Source organism: Cydia fagiglandana, chromosome 20, assembly GCF_963556715.1.
Source record: "Cydia fagiglandana chromosome 20, ilCydFagi1.1, whole genome shotgun sequence".
Lineage (NCBI taxonomy): Eukaryota > Metazoa > Arthropoda > Insecta > Lepidoptera > Tortricidae > Cydia > Cydia fagiglandana.
Genome location: NC_085951.1, coordinates 9,553,146 through 9,572,472, shown reverse-complemented (window position 1 = coordinate 9,572,472; position 19,327 = coordinate 9,553,146). Strand labels below are relative to the sequence as shown.

The following is a 19,327-nucleotide window of genomic DNA, read 5'->3' as shown; positions in this document are numbered from 1 at the left end:
TGAATATAATTCGCGTTAGACCCGTCTATAATGTGAGTTAATATGTATTCAAAACGCGAAAGTTTAAAAAATCATTTATGTCTATATGTAAATATATATGTTTTATTGATATTTTTATACATTTTCATCTTTAGTTTCAATACTGCGTCAACAGATGGCAGCATAATCTTTGTGACTACAAAATTCACCGACAGTAATTCTCTATACACATATGGTTTAAGACATTTATTATCTCATTAAGAATTTACAAAATTCACTTACATGAGATACACTTATAAAACAACACTTTTTATTTTGGGCTAACGTGCACTAATTAATTTAAATGTAAACAATATTATATACATAATAATTACTACAATTTACACTATAATTTATACTATAATTTTTGTAATGCATGGTAAAGTGGGTAGAAATCGTTTGTAACATGTAGGTATTAATTACCAGCGGCTTAGAGAACAAGTTATTTCGACCGTCCTGTTCAGATGCGTTGCAGCGTAGATAACGAAACTAGTATGAATGTTCACGAGTTATAATGTAACGCGGCATGGATGGATGCGGCATGGCTGTGCACACTACAGATGTGGTAAAATATTTGAGTTAAAAGGTAATATTATAGTCTTCTTAGTTATTATTCCGTTTCGATTTTATTTGCTGTTTATAATTTTATTAAAGGTTTTTATATTTTTATTTTTTCATTTTTATTCATCTATTATTATCTCTATTTACCGTATTTACCACATTAATTATAAGGAGATTTTTATATTAAATTGTATAATTATTTATCTATTAATCAATGGATTATTATTATTGGTTTTATTTTTCCAATTTATTAATATCTAAGTAATTTATTTTGTTTGTAATTTTTATTTTAACTAATTTAATTATTATACTTAGTATAACAATTTATTAGCTTATTATTATTTTACAGATTGTAGATTATTGAATATATGGAATTTTAGGTGTTTTTTGAATGTAGTTATAGTTTTAGACTCTTTGATATCTCTCGGTAGCTTGTTGTATATTTGCGCCCCTTCATAGACGATGCTTTTTTTTCCATAATTTGTCCGCGGCGTCTGCAGTATTAAATGATCCGCATTTCGTAATTTCATTTTTTGTACTGTGTGTTTTTTTGTGAAATTTATCTGTGAGTGTATGTCTTTTTGGAGTATTTTACGGACTAGTAAGCATGTATAGTAGATATATGACTGGGTAATATTCATAATTTTAAGAGTTTTGTAAATTTTTTTAGTAGGGGTTCGGGAATTATAGTTAAACAGGGCTTTTATCAGTTTATTTTGGGCTATTTGTATTTTGGATAGATTGGTTTTGGCTGCTGTCCCCCATACTTCGATTAAGTAATCAATATGTGGCTTGATTAAGGAATTGTATATTAAGTATTTTACCTTTTGTGGGAGACACCGCGCAATAGAGCGGACTGCACCAGTTAGGGAGGTGAGTTTTGATTTTATCTTCTCCTTCCACACATTCCATTCTCTTTGGATTCAGCGAATCAGTTTTTCTGATTAATGGCCCACTACAAACTTGACTCAGTTAAGTTTTTGTTTGTTGTTTCGAATTTCTCGTGAGAATGTTTTGCTGTTATTTAAAATTAATTTACTGAATGCATATATTATAGTTACTTACATGTATTTATTTTAATTAACATTTGTATATAATAATTGAGGTTTTAAAGTTTATGAAAATAATATAGATCGATTGATCAGCTGTGTCAATCATTATTTATGTTAACTAGATCAGCTAGTGCGTCTAGTTACAGTCGCCCCATCGAGAATTTGCAATGTATGCGTATACACATACATGTAGAATTCTCGGACCCTATTCCAATAAAAAAATGAAAATTATATCCTTAATTTGTTGGTATTATCCCCTTTTTCCCTCCCTTGTATACTAAACGTGTGGTGTATGATGTGTGTTTAAACCAATACTCATTGATTGTGATTGATACAATATGAAACCCAGATCATTGAATCTTAATAATGTGTTATGATTATCTTTTCGTCACGATTTTCCTGCCGGTCTAGGGTATTGGGTCGTGAATCCAATAAACTCTAGTAGCTCGGTTTTATGGTTTCATCCTAGTCTATGGATCTTTCTATCCGGCGACTTAACCACATTGTCCGGTTAATAAATGAACCAATAAAACCTCCCATCACAAAGTAGAAAAATCATTTGGTATAAGTACTAGGACACTCATACTTCATTAATCAAAATTCAATCCAAATTCCATTACCAAATCACCCCTGCCAATCAAGTTTTCTTGGAAAATGTCCCATACATGAACAAGATATTTGACTTCAGACTTACTCCCATATTAATAATAAAGTGTTAATGAAACCTAAAAATACCATGATAATATCCTGATACTTGTATCAAAATATTACCTTCACAAACATAACATAGATTTAAATCAAAACTACTATGTAATGTTTGTAAATAAATCCCATTGAAAATCTTTATAAAGAAAAACATACAAAAACATTTAATTTATAAATACCTACACTACTGTAAACACTTCATCATTATAATATATGAAAATAAGTCCTACTTGTAGACATTTTAATACAACTATCTATCTTTCTATTAAAAAAAAAAAACTTAAAACCATTTTTTATACAAAACCATATCTCAAATAACTCGATAAAATATATTTAAAAATAATGCTTCAATAACTCTTTTCGCAAATAATAATGTGATAATGCATGTTCATTGACATGTCATCATCGTGTTTTGATATCAAAGATCTTATTCACGATGAGGTGTGTAATTAGTCATGGTCTTAGCTTCTTGTGGAGTGTATAGTCAACAAAAACTACCCTTTGAAATGGGTCGAATCGTCATACGATTTTAGCCTACTGATAAGAATTTGTTGACTATTTTGTGTATTATTCGCAACAAAATACCAACAAATCCAGGTTGATTGCAATTTAACATTTGTCTAACCGTAAAAATCATTCTTACAAAATAAACAAAATTTCACACACTTCTTGCAAAATTAACAAATGTCCATCTATCTATTATTATAATTAAATCAGTTAATAATCTTTCATTGCCTTTCAATTGCCAGTTCATTCAACTCTTACTAGGCCCTTTCTACAGATAGCCAACGTCAATGATTTGCAATCATAATAAAATGTACCAAATAAACCTTAAATTTTTATGAAACATAAAAACAATGTTTCTGACATAACCCCAATCTCCCTCCTATTTAATAATAATAATACTAAACAGAATTTGTTTTTGCAAAATTATTTATTTTAAAGTTAAAAAAAAACAATTGAAATAACGTTAATACTATCTTAGTTAACGTTTCGTTTTATATCTTACTATGGTAATACAATAACTCATTATTTTATTATGGCAACCCCGCAAAGATGCGTCTCGGAAATGATAATAGGGAGATGCGTCGCATAACTGTCCGTTGTCATTGACCAGTTTTGAATTTTACCCGATGTAGTGAAGTTGAGTGCTATTGTGAAGTGTAATGCTATAGTGTATTTTGCTGTTGAACAAATAATTGGTAAGTTTGAATGTATTTCTTACTTTTTAATTCTATATCTTATCTAATTATTTATTTATACAAATTAACTCGTTAATTTTGTACATTTATGCCAATGTTACTGTATGATATATTCCACGTGTATTATTTTATCACCAATTCTCGCATAAATTATTTATTGTTATATATAATATTATTTTTAAAGTAATAACTTCAAATATAGATTTTCCTCTTGTTATATGCAGAGTAAGATAAATATTTAATTTCATGTATTTAATATATAGTTTTCATATTTTATGATAACGTAACAAATTTCAGGTTAAAGTATTTATGTTATATTCAAAAATACCATTGTTTTCATATTTTATATAGCCTATTTCTAAACATGTTATTATTTTGTACATTTACACTATAAATACTAGAAATGCTACAAATATTTGCAATTATTCGGCATTCTACCTAGTCGACCACCTTTGCTGAATAATCAGTATTCAATCTAAATCACTATTCATTATATATTTATTCAATATGTATTGTGTGTATTTTTACTATCTAAATTAACTAAATAACACTTTATCTCTAACTTTGTACTCAAAACACCACGCATTTCAACAGCAGGTAAAAAACCTCTCGAACCGTTGGCTGATTTTTTTTACTACAAACTCCAACATGTGCATTCAATATGACCCTTCCTTGTAATTCTATTGTCTTAAACGGTCCTTTGTTTATACGATCGATAGATTCGATTTCAACTTTCTAAACTTTATGACCTCAACATGTTTTCATGACAGTGTTTAATGATATTTACTTAAATCCAAGTTTAACTATTGTAAACGATTGAAATTGTTCAATTAATTTGTTTGCTAGCAACATCATTGGTGAATACTATAAGTACTTCCCTTGCTTTGTCTATGGTGTCCACAGTGGCGCCCCCTGGCACAAACCATAGGTTTCAAATTGTCAATTGATTATACTATACGCAACGAAAAACCCTCATTTGAAGTGTTAGCTTGTGTTTGTGAAGTGTACACTATTAAAAATGCAACTTAAAAAAATTGACTATAAGATATTGCAATTTCCAATAATTTGGGACATCAACAATTTATATCATGGTGATGAATTTCTGACCGAGCTTGCCCGTCTAGATCTTTTAATACTGTGTATGAATGACGAACCTCATTATAATTTTGAAATGTTAAACAAGAAAATCAGAAATTTCAAGGACCGTCTCCGCAGATTAAGGGTATATAATTTTGTTTGTATACATTTATTTAATTATATTTATATTGCATAATTATATTATTATTTACATAATTATTATATTATATCAATGTTTTGGCAAATATTTTATTTTAATAATCTGTAAATTTTTATCGCAATACTATTTAACGCTAAAACAAAATATTTCTTGTTATAGAAAAAATTAGTAGCCAACGGACAACGATTCAGATATCTTATACAAATAATTCAAGCAGCTCCGGGGTCTCCACACCACGCTGTTACTAATGTTGAAGTATGTATGATTAAGAAATCAATAATGTTATTGTTGTACATATAAACATGTTTATTGCATTTAACTATGTTTGTTTATTTTACAGCCTACACCAAGTTTACAAAATTTATTATTTGATATCCCGGAGCAAGTAGATGAAGACGAAGAACCTCCGCTGGATTTCAATGTAAGTTGTTTTAATTTTAATTACATTTATTTTACTTTCAGATTCCATAGAATCTTAATAATGTTTATTTAATTTTTAATTTTTTTTTCAGGCCCTCATAAATGAAGCCGGATTATTAGACAACATAGATGATCCTATTTAATGTAAGTAATACTCTGTTCTTTCTACTATCATACATTTTTGTTTTAATATAAACTACAATGTTTTTCTAGGAATATCAATTTGGTATCACACGATCAGAACTTTCAGTATATAGTATGTATTACGTAGTGCTAATTTATACTTAACATTTAATCTGTTATACTATTTTAGTGTCATTTTTTTTATTCATAACGTATATATATGATTAATAAATCCAACTCATTGATTTACACCATATTATTTTTCTCGTTTAAAATCTTTGTTTACACTAACACGACATGAAAGCGTCGTCACACACACTAAAGGAGTACCTGCTAACCTTTTTTTTCCCGATCTTTTATAAGTGGCTGGATGCATCTCACGATGTATTTCAGCTATTTTTAGAACTTTTGTTTTGAATTACAGATTTTTAAATTTTTACTTAATATGATTTCAGGATACATTAGGCGTTCGTGTAAGATGATTATATGTAATTAGTCTTCCTAATTATGAGACTTCATTTTCTAAGTAAGTATGTTTTTCATAACCTAATTTTTTTTTTTATTTAAATAAAACAATTTTAATGAACTATATCACAATAATGAAACATTTACTCCAATTATTTTTCAAATGATTTTTTTTTCCAACTACTTTTTTTAAAAGTATTACATATGTATGTCTAATTAATAATTATTGATAATTTTCATCCACTGAAATTTATGTCTGCCAAAATAATTACAAAACATCTATGTTCTCTGTCTAAACTGAATACTTCCCATTTTTCAGATGTTCCACATGACAAGAGACTGAGTGTCGCTGAATGCTGTCCCTTCTTTTTATTTTAAGGTAATTAAAATGCTTACTTGTTATTAACATACCAAAAATGATACTATTTTTAATTAATACTTTTTTTTTTCAGAATAACTAATGAATTCAAAATATTTACTGTTTATCTCACTTTTATTTTAACAATATTTTGTTTATATATTTAACTAATTATTTAATTTTTATAATAATATATATATATTTTTTTAAAGAAAATCCACTACCGCTATTTGTGCCTTCGGGTAACATAAGGTAGTCCAACCCTTTGAATACATGCTTAAAAGGTTACTGTAATTTAATATATTTTTTTTTATAAATGATAATTACCATTACACAAAATCAAAGTTATTACAAAATCAAAACCAAAGTTAGTTACCTAGTCTAATTGTATATGCATGAAACGACTTGTATATGTGAATAGTGTTACTTTCACACATACGGACTACTGTTATGCCGGATGTGGACTGAAGACCCTATTCTAACCTACCTACTTATTTTTTTTTACATTTTTTTTTCTTTAATTCTAAAAAATCTTTATTCTAATTCGACTCTTTTTTTATAACATCTACTAAAAATCTCTATAACAATATTACTTAGTCCAAAAAATTACTTATTCTAATTTGACATTTTTTTTTTCTATTATAACCTTTATAACAATGATAATTATGTATTTTTTTTTTTACATTTAATAAAATAATTTTTTTTTTTTATTTCAGCTACAATACAACATTCAACACCTTCGCACTCGACTCATCATAATAAAACCTCTATGCTACTACTCTAAACTTGGTAAGTACATCTAAACACGTCATTAATCTCAATGTTATAAAAATTTAAAAATATTATTCAATGTCTAATACACCTATCCTTATAATATCTAACCTATTTTTTTTTAACAGTTATTTTCTAGACAAACCTTTTTATCAACATGAAACATAACAATTCATTTATCTAATACATAATAATAAAAATACAGTCTTTAACAAATATCAGTCAAACATTACATTTAAATCAACGTTTGCCGGATCAGCTATTTTTACTAAATTCGCCTTTATAATATCTTGACAAATGTATTGTATTGTATTTACCTCGGTATATATTTGTATATGGATCTACTAAAATATATACGTTTGGATAGGGAATTGCTGCAATTACATAAGGTCCCTCATAAATTGCTTCGAACTTTTTTGTTATCTTTTGCTGAGCATTTGATTTATTTAATTTTTTTATTTTAACCCAATCCCCTATTTGAAACTGAATCAGTCTATAATTTTGATTAAACCTTGCCTGCCTTATCTCAGCTGCTTTCTTTAAATTTTCTCTAACCTTTTGCCTAATGTCCGCTATGTTTTTCTTCATATGACTAATAATTTCCTTGTCAAATGTTAATTGCGTAGGCTGACCATACATTATTTCACATGGAGTGAACCCTGTACTATCATGAAACGTATTATTATATAGAGTTTCTATCTTTGGTAATATTTTCACCCAACTTTGATGTCGTTTTTCACAGTAAGTCTTGAATAATACTCCAAGTTGCCTATTCACGCGTTCTGTCGTATTTGGACGAGGATTTCTAACTGTTGTATATATAGTTTTGACCCCCCTTTCTTTCATAAAACGCCTCCATTGATCACTAATAAACTGCGAGCCATTATCTGTTAAAATTGCCTTTGGTTGAATGATTTTAAAGAATTTTTTCATACTAACTACCACAGATAACGCTGTAGCCTTCCGTAACGCAAATAGTTTGATGAATTTACTAAATGAATCTTGAACTACCAAAATGTAACTCATTCCGAACTGTCCTGATGGTAAAGGCCCATAAAGATCTGCCATGACTAAATCTCCGATATCATTGCTCACTATTGACTTGCACGGTCCTACGTGTTTGATATTATCATTTTTCACCATTTGACAAGTATGACAAGTTCTTATTAGTTTTTTAACATCTTGCGTAATACCCCTCCAATAAAATCTGTCTTTTATGTATTTTATGACCTTGTAAGCCCCTTGATGACCCATTTCTAAGTGTATTTGTTTTATAATATCCGATACTAACATTCTTGGCAAAAATAGAACTTTATTCGAACTATTATCGGGAGTGAAGTACAATACACCATCCTGTAACGAGCATCTTTGAATTATTCGACCGATTTTATCACTACTATCACCATTTTCTAGACCTTGAATTATTTCGTCAATTTCGGGATCTTGTTTTTGTAATTCTTTAACCTTTTTTAATTTACTTATCAATTCTTTATTTATTTCTGTTTCAGTATAAAGAATCTCAGGCAGCCGTACTTTATCTTCCTGCAAAAGATCAGTTTGAGGTGGGTACCTAGATAGCATATCCGCACCTATATTCTCTTTACCTTTTATATGTTCAATTTCATATTGAAACTGCTCTAAGTAATTGATCCAACGTATTACTCGCGCATTATATAATTTCCAGTTTTTGACAAACAATAAAGCCTTATGATCCGTTTGAATAATAACCTTTGTACCTCTCAAATAAGTTTCGAACTTTTCTAAACAATTAATAACGGCATAAAATTCTTTTTCAGTCGTCGAATAATTTAACTGAGCCCCTCTTAGAGATTTACTATGAAACCCGAGAACTCTCATTTGCCCATTATCATCAAGTTGATAAAGTACGCCTGATAAGCCGATACCTGAGGAATCTGTTTGCAAATAATAAGGTTTGCTAAAATCAGGATGTTGCAATTGAATAACATCTACGAAAGTCCTTTTTATTGTCTCAAAAGCTTTTTGTTCATCGACGCCCCACTGCCACGTCACTCCTTTTTTCAATAAATGACACAATGATTGTACATTTTCGCTATAATTAGGGATAAATCTTCTATAAAAGTTACACAATCCCAAGAAAGCTCTTAATTGTTTAATTTTTCTTGGAGCTGGAAATTCCTGAATCGCTTTAATTTTATCCGGATCAGTCTTTATTCCATCTACTGATACTATATATCCTAGCATGTGCACCTCTTTACATAGAAATTTGCATTTTTCTAAATTGCAAGTTAGGCCCGCTTTTTCTAACTTTCCCAACACTATGTCTAAGTGTTCTAAATGTTGTTGCAAGGTACCGGTAGTAATTATGGCTAAATCGTCCAAGTAATTGACACAAAATTCGCGAACGTCATGACCAAGTATGCAATCCATAGCACGACTAAAACTTCCCACAGATGTTTTGAGTCCTTGCGGCAACACGTTATACACGTAAGATTTCCCATTGAAACTGAAACCTGTATATTTTTTACTTTCTTCCGAGAGTGGTATTTGAAAGTACGCATTATTCAAATCAATTACGCTTATAAATTTCGCTCCGTGAAATGAGTTTAATACGTCCAATTGTAAAGTTGGTTTTTCGGTTTCAGAAATCATATTCTTATTGATTTCACGCACATCTAATAAGACTCTTATTGTTCCGTCTTTCTTTAATGTAAATGTTAACGGACTACAATATTCAGTTTGTGAACGACTAATAATTCCCTGTTCTTCTAATTCGCGTAATTTTAATTCTATTTTCTCGCGATACGCATATGGCACGGGGTACGTTCTCTATACTACAGGTGCATGTGATTCCATTTTTATCACATGTTGATAACAATTAGCCCTGCCTAATTTTGAGTCAAATAATGTTTTATGTTTTGTTAATACCGAATGTAAAGCTTTTTTCTCACTTTCTACTAATGTTATTCCGACCTTACATGTCACTTGCGTTTGAGGTTGGTTTGACGACTCTATGCTGCATTGATCTTGCCATCCATTATATCGATCATGAAATGGTATCCAAGTGGTTTCACCTTTATATTCGATATTGACTCCACATTTCTCTTTTCTTAGGTCAATCGATACTACATTTTCCTTAATCCAGTCAAATCCTAATATCACTGGAAAACTTAGATTAGGTATTACTACAAATCCGATTTCCATCTGTAAGTCATTTATACCGATAGGTAGCAATGCTGTTATTTTAATGTCTTTACTTTTGTGCCCCGACGCTGATTTGATATTAAAAGGCTTGATCGGCATTACAGGTATTTCAGGATATTTATTTTTTACAACCTCCCAAAATTCCTCAGACATAGCCGTCACATCGCTACCTGTATCTAGCAAAGCTCTTATAAGAAAATCTCGCATACGTATAATTACTTCACTCTTAAACGAACTTGGTTCCGGTATTTCTTTTTCTTCCTCAAACACGGACGCGATAAATTCGTCATCTACATCAAATTCGATCAATTCGCTTTTTAATTTTAAAACGTTAATTAAGTCATGTAACCCTATTAACTGTATCGTTTCTAAATTACTATAACCTAATCCCACTCCTTGTTCACCATTGACTATTTCTAGTTCTATTGGCGCTCGCAACCCATTATTATTTTTTCCTAACAATTGGCCTGGCAACCAATTCATTTTATACATCATTTTTAGAATTTTGACCCTATCATCTGTTTCTGTAGCTGACCCGGGGACGTTTTTATCAGCAGATATTAGTTTTCCGAGTCGTCGATAACAATTTCTTGCTCTATAACAGCTGTCGTTGCTTCTGGTTTCCGCTAATTTTGATATTGTGTCTGATTTTTTCTCATAGGCTGATTGGATGGTTTCGAGGCCCCCGACGTTGATGGTATTGCTCGCGGCTCTTGTTTGTTTACATCGTCCATCGCACGTAGAAACTCGGCAGCTTCAAAAATAGTAGTAATTTTTGATGACGCAAACGCTTGTTGTATATAACGAGGAAAGTGCCTCATTATATCAGTCACTAATTGATTCTCCGAGATAACATATGTCAACATTTTTGCTTGTCCAACCATTTGCACAAAATAATCATGCATACTATTTACTTTTGTTTTGTCCCAAACTCCATGAACAATATTCCTACGTAATTCATTTTGCTCGTGTGTCCCCCAGTAGGTTTTCAGAAAATCGGCTTTGAACTCTGCTACACTGGTCCACCTGTCTTTATACAATCTGGCCCAATCGCGAACTGTTCCCTCTAAACATTCGAGAACCGCTTCTATCTCATTTCCATCAGTTACGACCCTTTTTAGATAAAATTCTAGGTCTTCTAGAAATGTCACTGGATGCGATTTAGTTTTGCCAAACTTGGGACGTTCAATATTAGTGTTTTTAATATTGTATATGATTGTCTTCTTCTCTTCAGTAGAAAGCTCCTTTTCACTGCCTGAAACTGTTTCAACATGCTCTGTATCTTCCATTGGTTGCTCCGATGTTGTAACCGCAGTCTCTATAGTTTCCACTTGTACAGGACTAATTGCCGTTGCAAGCTCGTTACGTAGTTGACTAAGCCCCGCTGTCATTTTCTGTTCGGTCTGTCTTAGCAAATGATAGAACAATCCACGTCTAACATCTGGTTTCTTCTTTATGTTTTTACGAGCTACTCGTGCTTTTTGATTAACTCGTTCAACAGTGCTTCTCTTGATAGATGGCGTAGTTTGTTGTATATTTTGACGTGTAGATTTAGACTTGGTTGCGGCCTTTCGCTGTCTTGTAGATCTCTCCATTTTAATATATTTTTAGTTAATTAATTTACTTTATGACACTGTTTTAACACTATTTTTCACTTATTTAAAACACTTAAGAAACACACTTATTTAACACTTATTTAAAACACTTAACTTTCACTGGTTTTCTACACTGTATTAATAGTTTAATTTTAATACATATATGTATATGTCCGTACATATACAAATATGCATATATTTGATTGATAACATTTAACTATCGCCCCCTATTTTCTTTTAGACTTGTATAACGCATCGTATTTTTAGGTAGTTTTATTTGTCTATTTACACTAACGTATTTTTATGTTTGTTTCAGGTGATGTAAGTCCCTAACACGCAAGCTACGTCAGTACAATGAAGCAGAGGAAGAGAATTTGATTTATTTAGATACTAGTATATAGAAATATTTTATTTTATATTTAATTAACTCCAAATCAAATCAGTTCACATTCCAGTTTTCTTACGGCAGCAAAAATGTAGCCAAAGAGGCTACTTTATGTAACAAACTATTCATATATTTAATCCTGGTCATTCCGGTACCAAAAATGTACCTTAACCCAATATTAGCTAATCTACTTTAATAAAACTCATCCAGAATTAATTATAAATAAATAAAAATAAATAAATTTGGCCATGTGATCGTCTAGTGAAATTAATATGTTGTGAACCTTAGTACCCTTCGTCTTTTATGTGCAGACTGATTAGATTTGGATTTAAAATACTACCCCTAAAATACCCTATGTAATTGTAAATATTTCTACTGTATTTCTATATTATAACACTATCATATGAAAAAAAAAATTAAATAATAAATTATATTTTTTAGAATTTATCTTCTACCGAGCCCTACCGTGACCAGTTACCATGAACAGTAGTGTAAGCCCTTGTTGTTTGTAATTATATTTTCCTTTTATATCCATTCGCTAATCTAGCTAGCTAAAGGAAAATATGTATATGTAAATGTTGCAAAAATTAATACGTACAAACATACTTTATCTACTGTCACGCCTCGGATGAAGTCGGGTCTCTAAACTAAATAATACCTATTTTATTTTGTTTTGTTTTTAATAGGTATTCCTAAACACTATGTAATATTTACTTTTATCTGCGTTTCGGAACCTATTTTCAGACAAGAAGAAACGCCAAGAAACTTATCTGAATATACTATAAATGTATGGAATACTGAAGCGATCGTCTAATAAACATGACTTTTTAACCCTTAGATACCCAATATAGAAAAGCTCAAATTGTCACTAGTGAACTGCTTCGCCTGTCACTAGCTCCCTATAACAAAATTATTTAGTATGTCCTCAAATAACTTTGTTCCCCTATCTCACCAAATATAAAAATGTATTACCTTTAAATCATATTTAATATACGAGCCTCAGTAACCCATCCATATGCTACTAAAACTAGACTTTAATTTATTCTGTATTTTAAAACAATTAACACTCTAATGATTTTAACACTGTATGTAACCAAAATACATGTGAAAGAATAAATAATAATAAAGAAAGAAATAATAATTAACCCTAACACCCAAATAATGACTCTACCCTAACTCTACCCCAATTTCACCTATTCTAATGTGTAAGACTAGAAGCGAACCTCTAGTATTACAGGGGGGGGGAAGTGTGTGAGAGGGACCCTAATTTAAGCTGTAAACGTTCGGCCGACAAAACCGAGGTATTGCAAACCCTAGAGTCTGTGTAATTTGCCTCCCTCCGCAGTATAGGCCGTAGCCAAGGGTACTGACGAATAAGGCGCCCTATTCCAAATATAAAATGTGAATATATAAATATATATAACAAGACCACGCTTCTTCAATTACCAACAGATTTCAGTGAGTAAAGATTACTCTTAATGATCCACACGTGAGATCCTCACATCCCTCTGTCAGACCTTGAAGATAACGTAAGAGGTATAATCGTCACCTGTGTAGGTAAAAAGGTTGACGCCAGGCCCCTCTCGCGACCTGGACCTAACACTCTACTGGATTCCCGGAAAAGCCTGCTTATCACCGCTAGGTTAGGCGTTTTCGGTTGATTGACCGTGCAATCAGACACTAATCTGGCTCTAAAACACAAAAACACCAAAACACACGTAAGTATTTACACTGAACTAGCAATTGAACAGTCTGACAAAAAGCAGCATAGTAGCTACGTAATGTCAAACATTCAACCGTAAAAATAACACCTTTGTTTTAACGTCTACGGGCGAGCCAGAGATCGTGACAATCCGACGGACAAAAATAGAATAAACCGTTCCCAGCTTGGCGTGGGGGTATTTATAACCATAAAAGACATTAACGAAACGCGTTTGACGCATTTGACGCGTTAGGCGCACTTCAAAATAAAAACTTTGTTATTTATTTCCTTTAAACTCGAGTTCCAATCTTGAGTAGTTTTAGCAAAGAGATGTGAATCCCATAAGACAAGCAAAGTCAAAAGAAACCCCTTGCCTCGGAAATCAAGACAAAGCCACTCTCTAACAGATGGCGCCACTCTCTTGATATTCAACAATTCTAATGCACATCAATGTAAAAAACATGGATCAAAACACATGGCGTTCCAAAATTAATAAAAATCATTTATGTCTATATGTAAATATATATGTTTTATTGATATTTTTATACATTTTCATCTTTAGTTTCAATACTGCGTCAACAGATGGCAGCATAATCTTTGTGACTACAAAATTCACCGACAGTAATTCTCTATACACATTCCATTCTCTTTGGATTCAGCGAATCAGTTTTTCTGATTAATGGCCCACTACAAACTTGACTCAGTTAAGTTTTTGTTTGTTGTTTCGAATTTCTCGTGAGAATGTTTTGCTGTTATTTAAAATTAATTTACTGAATGCATATATTATAGTTACTTACATGTATTTATTTTAATTAACATTTGTATATAATAATTGAGGTTTTAAAGTTTATGAAAATAATATAGATCGATTGATCAGCTGTGTCAATCATTATTTATGTTAACTAGATCAGCTAGTGCGTCTAGTTACAGCGCCGAAGGAGGAGGGATTGTGTAACGCTACAACCCCTCCCCAGACGTATAGAGCCTCATCCCCCCAATCCGCGGCTTTACTGGATATATACATACCTACCTCATATACATATTTGGAAAGGGACTCAAACTAGGGTTGCCAACCGTACTATATTATATAGTATTGTACTATATTTTGGCTCTCTGTACTATATACTTTTGGAAAAATATATAGTACGCTAAAATACTATATTTCCGATTAAACGTATATCGAGGCCTTTGCCCAGCAGTGGGACACCAAAGTAGGCTAGAGAGAAAAAAAAAAGAACGTATATTACACTCATGTTTAGTATTTTATCTAAAAGTACTATATTTTTTGAAATGTACTATATTTTTGACGCCTCATTCTGGAAAATACTATATTCCACCAAAAAAAAGTTGGCATCCCTAACTCAAACATATCTTATAAAACCAAACAAAAGGATTAAAAAATAATGAAGCAATTATAATGAGCACACACTTCTAATTAAATATTTACCCCCTTTTAATTAAATCTCCAGCGCCAAATTATATCACGGACAATTTAACGTAGACCTTTGTAACTACATTCAAACCGCTTCTAATATCCCTTGTATTGTAATATCGTAAGAGACGAGGAAGCTCTTCCATCTCTGGTTTGCTTCGAAAAGGGATTCACACTTTGTAAACCTGTACATACAAATTTACACAACTCTTACACGACGAAACTAAAAAGTCGAATGTACCATCTTTAATGCCCATTTATTTGACGTTTTGATGTAGAGAGTGCCAAGCTCTGAATCAAACGGGTACAGTTTTGCTTAATTACTTATTTTATTTGTTTAGTTTGAACGTGTGCGTGCAAATATTGGGACTAATTTAGAAGTTTGATTGTTGGGAGAATTTATATTTGGGGAAAGTGCTTAATACAAGTAACCCTAAACTTTCCATGTAACTTCGAACTCAATAATGACAAATTTGAGGACGTTGAAGTATACACAGACTTAGGTAAATAGGTAGGTATATAATGAATGCGAATCGAAACGATGATAGAAACTGTATAGCGCTATTGTGACGCCTGCTTGGGGACAGGATTCAGTAGGTTGTCTAGAGAGTACTTATTTATAGAAACACATCACTTAAAATGGTCTTGCCAAATCCTGTAATCCTGATGATGATGATGATGATTATGTTCTGAGGGCCTACCGCGAACCACGTGTTGCCTCTCTGTCGCACTTGTAAATTAGTACGTAAGTGTGACAGGGAGTTGACAATGTAAGTTGGTTAGCAGTGGGCTCTCTGGACCCAACGATGAAGTGATCAAGTGACGCAGCCACCTTTGCTCATTGATACATAGGGGAGACCGAGGTGAGTTTTTACATAAGAGAGTTGTAACATTGTCGATTTTTTGGAATCTAATGAGTGTTCGCGAGCTCGCAACAGTGTGCGATTATTAGCTCGTAACTTGAACTAACAAACGCGCACTATTGCGACCTTGTTTTTAGTTAATAGATTCCAAAAAAACAACGATGTGACAACTCTCCTCTGTCACAACTCACCTCGGTCTCGCCTACAATAGGTACAATACAAATACTCTTTATCCTCTCAAGTGGCATCAGCGAGAATTTATTAGTCAAGTGGCGCCGCGGATTTGCGCAGAATCAGTAAAGTGGCGTCTACCGGCCTTACGATTATTTATTACAAACAAAAAGAATAGATAGTATAGGGAGGTCCTGTCATATTAAATGTTGTAGTCACTGTAAATTTACTGCCATCTATCGACACACGACTATAACTCAAAATAAACACGTATAAAATTATCAAATTATCAAAATGTATTATTTTTATACCATTTTGACCCATGTTCATTCACTGATATCTATGTGTTAAAATTGTTAATTATGAAACGGTGTCGTCACGCCATTTAGCCGAGAATAGGCTAAAGGTGTGTGTGCCATCTATCCGAGAATGACTTTTTCTTGATTTCCGAGGCACGTTTTTTTCTTAGACTTTATTCATCTTATACGAAGTTACATATTATGTCTTTGTTACAAATTACTTTCTGTCCATTGCTCAGATATTTGATTCTATAATTTCAGTCTCTGGAATATTTAATCTTATCTTACTTTTGGATATAAATCTAACTGTGAAGGCGCAGCTATTAATTAACAAATTTCAGGGCTAAAACAAGTACTTATGCCCATTAACGAGTTACCCAGTTCGGGACAGACTAAATTAATCCCTCGGAACTCGGAATTCACTCGATTTGCGTATCCAATATTCATTGGGCGGTTTTACATTTGTACATATTTCATTTTACTGTTAAGAGACTAAAGGGTTTGGGATATAATACCCGACGTAGAAATGAACCGTTGACCACTGGTTTAAAAACCGCCTTACCTACGTCCCAGCGAAATCACTCTTACGTCACGTTATGTTACGTTTGTCAGTCTTTCCGTGACCACAGCCGATGCAACTCAGTTGAAACGTCGGAATTAAAGGTAAAAACAATGAAATCGTATCGCGGTATACCCGTTCATGTAATTAAATATGTGTACAAAACGCGAGAGTTTTTAGTACAGTCAGCAGCAGAAGTTGCTAATCGGGCGAGGTGTTCAAAACTACCTTGACACGCTCTCATTCTCTTAACAATAAAGTCGCGTCAAGACCATTTTGAACATTTCGCCCGCTTAGCAACTTCTGCTACTATACTGTACCTACAATTTATACAACAAACGTGAACATCTGTAACTGTACCCTTTTCACGCAAATAAATGATTTATGATTTAATGTTGTTTAATTTACATGCATTATTTTTACCATGTATTCCCGTAATAAACCGTTCCGTTCCGTTCGTTTCCGTTTTTTTTTATTTTTGTTCCTCTTTTTTTCTCTTTTGTCTGTTACCTATTTTTTATGCCACGAATAAACTATTTCTATTTCTAATATTTAAACAATCCTGGGGAACACGAAACAAACCTTTTCTAATCGAGTCTAACGAACGGAAAAACGAAAAAGGAAAATACTTTCATCAAAACCGCGCGCTGCCGTCTCCATTTTCCGTCGGCAATCAAAAAGTATTTTTGCTACAAAATCCAGGGAAAGCCTCGCTTGTAAAATAAAGTTAACACGTCATTCCTTTACACAAATTGCTTCAATTTTCATAATTTGTTGCGAAGTTTGCGAGGCGCAAGTCAGTTTGTACAGTTAAGGAAGACAAGCAAGATTAAAGAATTTTAGAAATCTGCCAATAAAAAGTTCTGCGTTTCATTCAACTCGGCCACGTATATACCGGGTGTGGCCTGTAATATGAGCAAAAAATTCAACTGTAGGCTGTATTCCTCATACTGACCAACATTTGATAAGCGACTTTTAAAAATTACTTGTGGTTTGATTTTAATACACTTTTAAGTTTATTGTAAGACGCAATGTATTGCGAATTTTGTTATGTTTAAGGCGTGACAAGCAACGTCAATCACAATTATATGGCGTGGCGATGGCGTCCATTGAAGATAATATTTAGGTATTTTGTATGAAAAATAGGGAGTCTAAATACTTCTTTTTTTTTTAAGTTGTTGAACAAAAGTGTCAACGTTTGAGGAGTACAAATTATGTTTTAATTATTTGATCATGTTACAGGCCACACCCGGTATAAACTGTAAGTGTAGGGGCTGATTTAGACGACGCGCGATGTCGCATGCGATTTTAGTTACATTGCGGACTGTTGGTTACGTCCAATTCAACCGACCGATCAAAAGCCGCAATGTAATGAAACTCGCATGCGAGTTCACGCATCGTCTAAATGAGTAAGGGCTACTTGCACCATTTTGGAGTTGCCATGTTTACCAGTATAATTGGGTTAACCGGTTTAACCGGTGCAAGTATGTATAGCGCCACTTGTTATAAATTTCAACTTTACACTTATTATCGAAGTGGTCGTCTTGGCCGAAATCGGCCGGAAGGATCATCATCATTGTATAATTCCGTTGCCCATTATACGGAATGTAGAATCTATAGTTCGTTTTTTTAGCATTAGAAAGAACTCCACAGAAGCAAGCGTGCAGTTTTTATCAGGCTCGTTATTTGTTAATAATTATTGAATAGTACTACTAATCCCACAGTCTATAATATATTTATTATTTCATCAAAATTATCAGCATTAATAAACATTAATTTCACTTAAAAACTACGAAATCTAAAACTATAAATTACATCTAAACCTAAACTTAAACTAACCTAAAAAACTATTCAAACAACCCACCCCGCATCACCCCCGGCGCAAAGGTGCCCATCACACTTGCCGCGTTACCGCGTTGAACCGCGATGGACAACCTCTGCGCCAGGAACAACCCGGAGCGGGGGTCCAGACCCCTCTGCCGCAGGCGACGCCCCAGCTCCCCGAGAAAGGTTTTCGCCTCCGCGCACCAACACCCCGATATCTCCACAGCCAAGGGAACGAACTATTGAATTATCTAATGTAGCATGGTCAATACATATAATTTACTTCAAATTATTACCGCTAAAAGTAACCGGATTTGGAACCACAAGCTTACTTCTACGAAGTTCTTTCTAATGCTAAAAAAACGGACTATAATTTCATATACTCCATTCAGGGCACGGAAT

General features: G+C 32.6%; 1 long non-coding RNA gene across 1 annotated transcript; it reads left to right on the top strand.

Annotated features, from left to right (window-relative positions):
* The first annotated feature begins 6,865 nt into the window (after positions 1 to 6,865).
* On the top strand, positions 6,866 to 13,188 carry LOC134674450 (uncharacterized). The gene is made up of 4 exons (XR_010099611.1): positions 6,866 to 6,930; positions 8,421 to 8,474; positions 8,709 to 8,843; positions 12,007 to 13,188. It is a non-coding gene; the product is annotated as an uncharacterized LOC134674450 (long non-coding RNA).
* Positions 13,189 to 19,327: the final 6,139 nt, after the last annotated feature.